A 9216-nucleotide genomic window follows, 5' to 3' on the forward strand; every position below is an offset into this window, starting at 1 on the left:
GTCAAGCATGCAATATCCATAGCAAAATCGCAGGTTACCGCACATACAACCTTTACACCATATACATTGGGCGACCGGTCGTGCGAAGGCACAATGATTTCACAGACTGAAGAAGCAGAGCGAGGCAGACAAGCCGAGGGCAGTGGCCGTGTTGTGAGGAATTGTACGTCGGTTCATTTCTTAAGGTATAAATTGATTAATTATACTTATGATAACGTTAGCTTCCGTATTATAGTCGTTGGCGCTAAAGTACAACCATGATTGGCACTAGACTAAATTAACAGGCCGTAGTTACTAGTAGTAGTCTAATACTAGTATTAATATTAGTACTAATACTAGTATTAATATAGTATTACTATTACTAGTAGTAGTACTACTACTACTAATACTAGTATTAATATAGTACTATTCAGTATTCTGCCAGGTCTTCATCACATGTCTCCTGTACGTCGCTCTGGTCAGTGGTCTGAAGTCTGAAGATAGTCATTACAGTTTGAATCTGCAGACTGCGCATCATGCGTGTTTCACCACTTGGTTGATTCTATCAACTAACTAGCTGTATAGTTAGGACGTTCAGGTATAGTTCACTAGTTAGCCCTTTCGCATCCTGGATTAGTTTAGCACTATGCGAAAATTCATTTTCGGGTCCAAAACTAGCCTTGAATTGATCCCCACTATCTATCAGTATCACATCAAGCCGACTTGATAATTGCCATTAGATCCCACTTAATTGTGTGATCAAAACATTTCATTGTACTCGTTGAGAACTCCATCGTCTGGGACTGATCGTTCCGGTATGCATTCTGTTTCGTTGTACTATCAGTTTCTGTCATTCCATAGTGGAATTATCTTCCTGCATCTAATTATCTATAATTAATTGTTGAATAGAAACCTTTTCCACTTCACAGTCTTCAATATGCAGTGTTTATATGTCAATTTGATCGGTGTTACATTGTTAGACACTGGTCATTTATGTTGTACTTGTAAGTGTATGATAATATGGACTACTTGGCAAATCCAGCCTGGGCAAGTATAGATGTAGGGAAAATCACCCTTCCTGTAAGGGAACGAATGTGTTTTTACCTCCGCGCAACGGAGTTGCAGTTTCTAGTAGTTCTAGCTTGTAGTAGTAGAATCGCTGAAATATTGATTGTTGCGCGCAAGCGAGCGAGCTGCTGCTGACTCGACGCCCTAAGGCGAGCTGGTGCTGAATCGATCGCTGCTGGCTCGCTGCTGGCTACACACACACACGAACACACACACGAACACATCACACAAGAGGCATCACATTACCTCCACGCAACTCCGTTGCGTGGAGGTAAAAACACATTCGTTCCCTTACAGGAAGGGTGATTTTCCCTACATCTATAGCGCGTCGAGTCAGCGAGTGGCGAGTCAGCAGCAGCCACCAGTGAGCGGCGAGGCAGCCAGCGCGATCTATAGCGCGTCGAGTCAGCGAGTGGCGAGTCAGCAGCAGCCACCAGTGAGCGGCGAGGCAGTGCAGCAGGCGAGTCAGTCAGCAGCCGCCACCAGCGAGCACATACATGTTACATGCTCGCGGAGGTATGCACTCTCCGTGAGTGCCCTCTGTCTAGTTCTTCATGCTATACCTAAATTATAGTTGAGGGGTGACTGGGTGAGAGTTCAATATTGTCAAAATTTAAAGGTTTACAGTGTTACAACTTGAGAAATTTTTAGCTCAGGAAACAACTGTACTACTACTAATCATTGCTCTCACAAGTTACTGTGACGTACCAGCATAGTGCTACAGAATGAAGAGCGGCAGGAATTTTTTTTTATAGGTTATTCTTCGAGGCGTTACCCATCTTTCCTGTTGGGGGTGGGTGGTGTATGTGAATTCAATTGCGCACTCTGATTATTAAAATCTGAAATCGTAGACGTATGCTGCTCACACTGGCTACAGGTGTAGAAGTGAGATGTGATTGAGAAAATTGGGACAAGTTTAACAGTAGTGACGGTTGTAACAGGGCATGGGGCTAGTTCTGGTCTTCTACTCTGAATTTTAATAAAAGAATCAAATTCGATTTTTGATGGGTTCCCATTAGAATAAGCCCAACTGATCCCCCCCCCCAAATGCCTTATCAAATTCCTTCATATAGGGTACCTCTGTTACAGAACCACAAGTGATGAAATGCAATCAAATATGGTTTTATGCAATGTATTTTAAATACCTTTAGGTTATATATATACATTCAATATGATTTGTCAGGATCAACAGGTTAGGATCAACAGTCATTAGGATCGTAGTCAGTGTGCAATGTGCAATACTAGCAATGTGATATTAATGCAAATATGGCAAGTACGGCACTTGTTGATTTCATATTGCACTAAAAGTTATCACAGGCAAATTTTCAAGTGGAGGAATAGGCCTAATCATGCAGGGTGTCCTCAGGTCTATTTACTATAGCTTTCACTAGGCTACAGTTATAGGCTGGCCACCTCTAGATGTTATATGATACCAGCACCATGTAAAATGCAAATTATATTTTGAATAACTGAAATGTCAATAACAGACATTTATATAAAGAAACAGCTCTGTTTGTTGTTCTGAGTCAGATTTTTAGAATCATTACCAATTGTTTGCATTACCAGACACTCATTAAAAATGTTGAAAATTATATTTGCTCTGATATATATTTATTAGGTAATCATAAATTAGGTAGTAATTTATAGTCATATTTGTTTGGTCGTTTGTCGTACATCGATTATTTTTGGCATATGACAACCGATTGTGAACTTTTGTGTGATTCCCGTCAATAAATACTGGGTTCATACAAGTCCTGGATACTTGATCTGGAAAAGCTTGTAATTTTAAAGTGACATTTTCTCTGTCAAGACATTTCTAGAAAATAATCCATGTTCCTGTAAAGTGCCAGAAAGTTAGCTATTGTTGTATTGTATCCTTGAATGAAAGTACTGAAAGTCTATCCCGACTATGAGGCAATAAAATTTTCTTCATGCAATAGTTTGTTGACTAATCACTGATTGGGCGATACAAGGCACAACGATTGTGTTCAGCTAAAATCTCACAGTCAGTAATGCTGAAGGGGTCGTTGTCGTATCAGGTACTACAGATATGTACCCGAAGTACATATATGTATACACAAAGTGTACCAGACTTGTACTACAGAAGTGTACCCTAACCCTAACCCTAACCCTAACCCTAACCCTAAAGTAAACATACCTTATATAAAAATATAAACATAATACTAAACAACCTAAAACTACCTCGGGTACATATATGTAGTACCTGATACGACAACGACCCCATCTGCGTCAGTAATGGATATCGTGAGTCGTGTAACTGTAAACGCCATGCAAAATGTTTTGCCTTGGGTGCACAAACCCTAAAACTAGTAATCATTCCAGTGTTGGCTTGAGGTCTTTGTGACTGCCATTCCTTGAACTTCGTTCTGTACATAGTACGCTAATGGTTCAAAATATAATGAGGGGTTGTGTTAGCTACTGCTGGGTCACTGCCAGTGGTCGTTATTCGAATGACTTTAAAATGAGACTGTAGGTTCAACGACTTGTCGTGGAACTACTAAACGACTTTGCTGAGATTTTCTTTATGTGTCACAGTCAACCCAGCTGGGAATATAGTCTGTACCTAGGCAAGTCGTGCATGTCCTTATCCTGCCAATACTATGATATTTAACGGAAACGTCTTTGTTTAGTTGTTTATTTAACTATCTGTTGTCTTGTTTGCTCCTTTAATTTATTGGTTAATTGATTATTTATTTATTCGTTTAGTCGTACCACTGGCTTGTGAGTAGTTTTTACTAGGATATGTATCATCAAGTAGTAACTACACAGAATTTCGAAATACACACATGGGATAGATGATGAAAGAAGTGTGTGGTGACTATTTGTGAATGGCTGGAGGTTGTACACATGCCAGTGTACCACCCCCGCATACCAGGTACAGGCAGTTAATGCAGGGCCGGCCACTCCCAAGATGAAATATTTCAGGGCCCCATTTTACAACACTTGTTAGCCGTAAGATTGCAGACTTGCAAGACTGCATGATAAAATCATCTAATAAACCGGTTGAATCGGGTTTCCTTCTTTGCGTCATTCCCTGGTTACACACACATTGCTCTCATGTAACGTACACTCATGTGGAAGAGATCTGCTTCCTTTACGATTTCACGCTCCATCATTCATGAATATAAGAGTGCCAGACAAAGAAATATGCTAAATGCACCAGACGTGCAAAACGTGCCAGACAAAAATAAACGAATACGTTCACACGTACGATGCAGTGTACCGCTTTCCTCGGAACGTTGTCGTGCTCAGTGTAAATGAATACCGCATTATCACTACATAGCTATATTTTCAAACAGTCACTGTGTATAAATATTCAGGTTTTGCAAATGTAACAATATCGCAAACCGTGTAGGATGGAAGGTTTCATTGCAGCAGCCGTACACTCCTACGCTACCACAGCCCCGGTGGACTATGTACATATGCTGTTAACACGGATCACGGCTCAAGCTATTTTTGAGGAACGTCAGCTGCCAGACTTATGGGGTGGGGCATGGTTCCGCAGCATGTGTCTGTGATACATACCACTCTGAGGCGCACAGCGTAATGCCATCCTGTGTGGCCTGAGCGTTTGGCGAGGGTAGGAAATCCACCGGGATGCTGCGCTGTATCATACATAAGCGATAGCCACGCTCGTGCAATCATCCAGAGCGTGGCGAGCCGATCGAGCAACGACTCGGTGGTGTGCTTGTGCAATCCTCGGTAACTCATCTTTGGTGGTTATATATATTTCGCTCTCTCTTTCACTGGTAAGCTCAAAAAAAGATAGTATAGCTTTATTTAATTAACATTAGGACTATGCAGTGTGAAGTGAGGACCACTAGTGGTCAGTGCTACCGGACTTAAATGGGATGTAAGAAGTTTTAGATCAAGTTTAGCAGGTTACTACTGGTATTAACGTTTAGATAAGCATTAATGTTAATTAAATTTTGGCTTCTACCCTTACAATGAACTGATTAAAAAAAAAAAATATTCAGTTTTATTTAAAATGTAAAATTAATCTATAACTATTTTATGTAAAATTTAGAATTTTCTCCCAAATTAACTATGAAACTTGTTCATGATCGGCAGTATCACTATTATGATCAATCTTAGGTACGTACATACTCTTGGAGGAATTAACCGTGAACTGAACAAATTCCTGATGTTTATGAAACGGTACACGTGCACTGGAATGCGAACTATTAATTCTAAAACAAATGTTTGTCATGATACATCAGTGGCGTGTAGTATATTCGCAAGGTGTGCACAGGTGATTTTCGGCCACTTCGGTTTTTGGCCACATGACCGATAATGACCTGTGTGCTACTTACAGTGATTGCAAGCTTTATTCCCTTGCAACCAATCACTCGTATCAAACTCGTTTTACATCGAGTGATTAGTTGCACACGATCAAAAATAGTAGTTGCAGTGGGTAGTACATGACCGATTTTTCAATGTACGTGATTATTTTGTGACCGAAGAATTGCCAGTGCGTGCCGGATATAAGAGTGCTAGGATTGGTGGTTTCAATCAATGTGCATGAACCTCAGTGCGGGCGCTGTTTCACACGCAGTACCGGTATGTCTGTGAGCAAGGTAACTGTAAATTACACCTACAAGTCTAGTTACAAGTACCAATTATTTTAGTACATCCCAAATGGCAAGCTTCCGATGTGGAGCTGCTATTGTCTCTCTCTCTCTCTCTCTCTCTCTCTCTCTCTCTCTCTCTCTCTCTCTCTCTCTCTCTCTATCTTCCCCTTCTCCTTCCCCACCACCTCCTCCCCTTCTTTTCCACCACCTTCTCTCCCTCCTCTACTTCCTCCACATTTTTCCACTCTCCGCTACCTCCTCCACCTTCTCCCTCTTTTACCTTCTCCTCCTCCTCTACCTCCTCTCTCCCCTATCTACCCACTCCCCGTCCTCCTCCACCACATTCTTCCCTCTCCTCTACCTCCTCCCTCCTCTACCTCCCCCCTCTTTCTCCACCACTTTCTCCCCTCCTCAACCTCCTCCGTCTTCTTCCACCATCCTCTACCTACTCCCTCTTCTACCTTCTCCCTCTTCTCTACCTCCTCCGTTTTCTCCTACCATCCTCTACATCCTCCCTCGATCTTCGACCTTCTCCCCTTCCACTACCTCCTCTCTCTCCTATCTCCCAACACCCCCTCCCCTCCACCACATTCTCCCCTCCTCTACCTCCTCCCTCCACTACCTCTTCCCCCTCCTACCCACCACCTTCTACCCTCCTCCTCGACCACCTTCTACCCTCCTCCTCGACCTCCTTCCTGTACCCTTTTTCTACCTTCTTCTTGTCCCCCTTTCTACCTCTTCCCCTTCGCCCCCTCCTCCTCCACTACCTTTTCCTTCGTCCTCTACCTTTTCTACCTCTACCCATTCTCCCCTCCTCCTCCCCACTACCTTCTCCCTCGTCCTCTACCTTCTCTCCTTCCTCGTGTACCACCTTCTCCCCTAATCTACCTCGTTCCTCTTCCTCTATTTTCTCCCTTGCTCATACATCTTAACTGCTTAATATTGGCACTCCTTGGCCTTTCAACATGTATAAAATATAAAATAAAATAAAAAAATCATTCTATGATAGAACTCAGTGGTCAAGGTTATCAGTTAACTTCCGCTTGCGTGTGCATTGCGAATTCACCGCGGTGCGAATAACCACAATGGTATTTTTTGTACTATGTAGATCCCTCCTGCACGCACCGAATCGAATCATGTGACTCTGAATCGCATTATTCGACCGTGAATCGATGCATTCGATCCGTGAATCGCATTATTCGATCAGTGAATCGAAGCATTTGATCTGTGAATCAAAGCATTTGATCCGTGAATCGAAGCATTCGATCCGTGAATCGAAGCATTCGATCACGTGAATGGAAGCATGTCGATGTCGTGAATCGAAAGCATCGATCAGGTGAATACGAAGCATTCGATCCGTGAATCGAAGCCATTCAAATCCGTTGAAATTCGAAGCAGTTCGATCCGTGAATCTAAGCATTCGAATTACGTGAATATTATGGTGATAAAATCAACAAATAAAACAAAAAATCTAATTATGAAACAAAAAACATGCCATACCTATGGCCATACTCGTCAAGCATGCAATATCCATAGCAAAATCGCAGGATTACCGCACATTACAACATTTAACACCATATGCATTGGGCGAGCCGTGTCGTGCGAAGGCAGGCAATGATTTCACAGACTGAAGAAGCAGAGCGAGGCAGGACAAGCGACGGCAGTGCCGTGATTGTTGAGGGAAATTGTACGTCGGTTTCATTTCTTAATGGTATAAATTGATTAATTTATACTTATGATAAACGTTAGCTTCCTGTATTATGAGTGTTGGCGGCTAAAGTACAGCCATGATTGGCACTAGACTAAATTAACAGCCGTAGTTACTAGTAGTAGTACGGTTAAACATTAGGTTTAGTCGGAAACTAAACTTGCAAACGCACCACGCCAGATGCGCTACGCAGGGCTATCGGCCCGTTTCGGCGGGTATCAGTGGAACATCGTCAGTACTCTTCGTAGTTCTTTGCGTACAGGGTAGCGAAGGAGCAGTGGTTACAGTAGGGAGGGGAAGGGAGGGGGAGGGAGGGAGGAAGTTTAGATGTAGTAGTACTAGTAGGTGAGTTAGGGAGAAGCTATTGAAGAATGAGGAGGTGGAGAAGCTTGGTGTGAGAGCGAGGAAGAGGAGAAGGGGCTGGAGGAGAAGGAGGGGGAGAAGGGGAGAAGCTGGGGTTTGGAGAATGGAGGAGGGGCCAGAAGCTGAGTGAGAATGAGGAAGGGGAAAGCCTGGTGGAGGATGCGAAGGAGAGAAGGGAGAGGTGGTGGAGAGAGAGGAAGGGAGAAGGGAGAAGGTGGCGGTGGAGAAGGAGCGAGGTGGGAGAAGCTGAATGGAGAAGAAGAAAGCGGGAGGAGGGGGAGAAGGGCAAGCTGGTGGAGGAGGAAGGGGAGAAGGGAGAAGCTGGGTGGAGGGAGGAGGGGAGAAAGGGAGAACAGCTGGTGGAGGAGGAGAGGAGAAAGCGAGAAGCTGGGGAGGAAAGGAGGAAAGGGGAGAGGAGAAAGGAGAGAAGCGTGTGTTGGTGGAGAAAAGGAGGAAAGGGAAGAAAGGAGAAGGCTGGGTGGAGAAGGGGAGGCGAGAGCTAGTGAACAATAAGGTAAGGGGAGAAGGGAGATGCTAGTGAAGAAAGAGGAGGGGAGAAAGGTCTGGTGGAGAAGGAGGATAGGCGGAGAAGCTTACGTGAACAATAAGGAAGGGAGAAGGGAAGAAGCTTGGTGGCGGAAAGGAGGAGCGGAGAAAAGCTGGCTGGGAAGGGAGGGGGAGAAAGCTGTGAGAAGGAGGTGGAAGAATGAGGAGGCGAGAAGGAGAAGCTCGGTGGGAGAAAGAGGAAGGGAGGAAGTGAGAAGGTGGTGACGAGAAGGAGGAAGGGATGAAGGAGGAGGAGAAGGAAGGAGTGGAGGAGGAGGGGCGAAAAGGAGAAGCTTGTGGTAGAAGAAGGAGAGGGAGAAGAGCTGGTGGAGAAGGAGGTGGAGAAGCTGGTGGAGAAGGGGAGGGGGTAGAAGCTGGTGGACGAATGAGGAAGGGGAGAAGGAGAAGCTGGTGGCAGAAAGAGGAAGGGGAGGAAGGGAGAACCCGGTGGTGGAGAAGGAGGAAGCGGGGCGAAGGAGGCAGGAGAAGGAGCTGGTGAGGAGGAGGCGGAGAAAGCTGTGGGCATCGAGTGAGATGAGGCAAAGGCAGGAAGGGAGAAGCTGCGTGTGAGAAAGAGGAAGGGAGAAGGGAAGGTGGTGGAGAAGGAGGAGAGGGAGAAGCGTGGTGAAAAGAGGAAGGGAGAGCTACTGTGAACAAGTAAGGAAGGGGAAGAAGGAGATCGGTGGAGAGGAGGAGGGAGGAGAAGCTATGTGAACACATGAGGAAAGGGGAGGAAGGGGAGCGGGCGTGAAAGGGAGAGATAGAGGGGGAGAAGGAGAAGGTGGTGAGAAGGTAGGAGGGGGAATGAAGCTGGGAGAGGGAGGAAGGGGCGAAGGAGGAGGAGAAGGAAGCTGGTGGAGGAGGAGGGGGAGAAAGGAGAAGCTGGTGGAGAAGGAGGAGAGGGAGAAGCTGGTGGAAGAAGGGAGGAAGGTGGAAGAAGCTACTGTCTCGTTGAACAAG

The 9216-nt window shown here is 44.8% G+C and overlaps 1 protein-coding gene across 1 annotated transcript in view; it reads left to right on the forward strand.

Annotated features, from left to right (window-relative positions):
- Window positions 1–113: 113 nt before the first annotated feature.
- LOC106807406 (short-chain dehydrogenase/reductase family 42E member 1-like) overlaps window positions 114–9216 on the forward strand; it is a 46223-nt gene continuing 37120 nt past the window's right edge. Inside the window, exon 1 of the mRNA XM_014809725.1 lies at window positions 114–185. The gene's annotated coding sequence lies outside the window, so the exon portion shown is untranslated. The remainder of the gene's footprint in view (window positions 186–9216) is intronic.

The sequence above is a fragment of the Priapulus caudatus genome, unplaced genomic scaffold (assembly GCF_000485595.1).
Source record: "Priapulus caudatus unplaced genomic scaffold, Priapulus_caudatus-5.0.1 Scaffold212, whole genome shotgun sequence".
NCBI classification, from domain to species: Eukaryota; Metazoa; Priapulida; class Priapulimorpha; order Priapulimorphida; family Priapulidae; genus Priapulus; species Priapulus caudatus.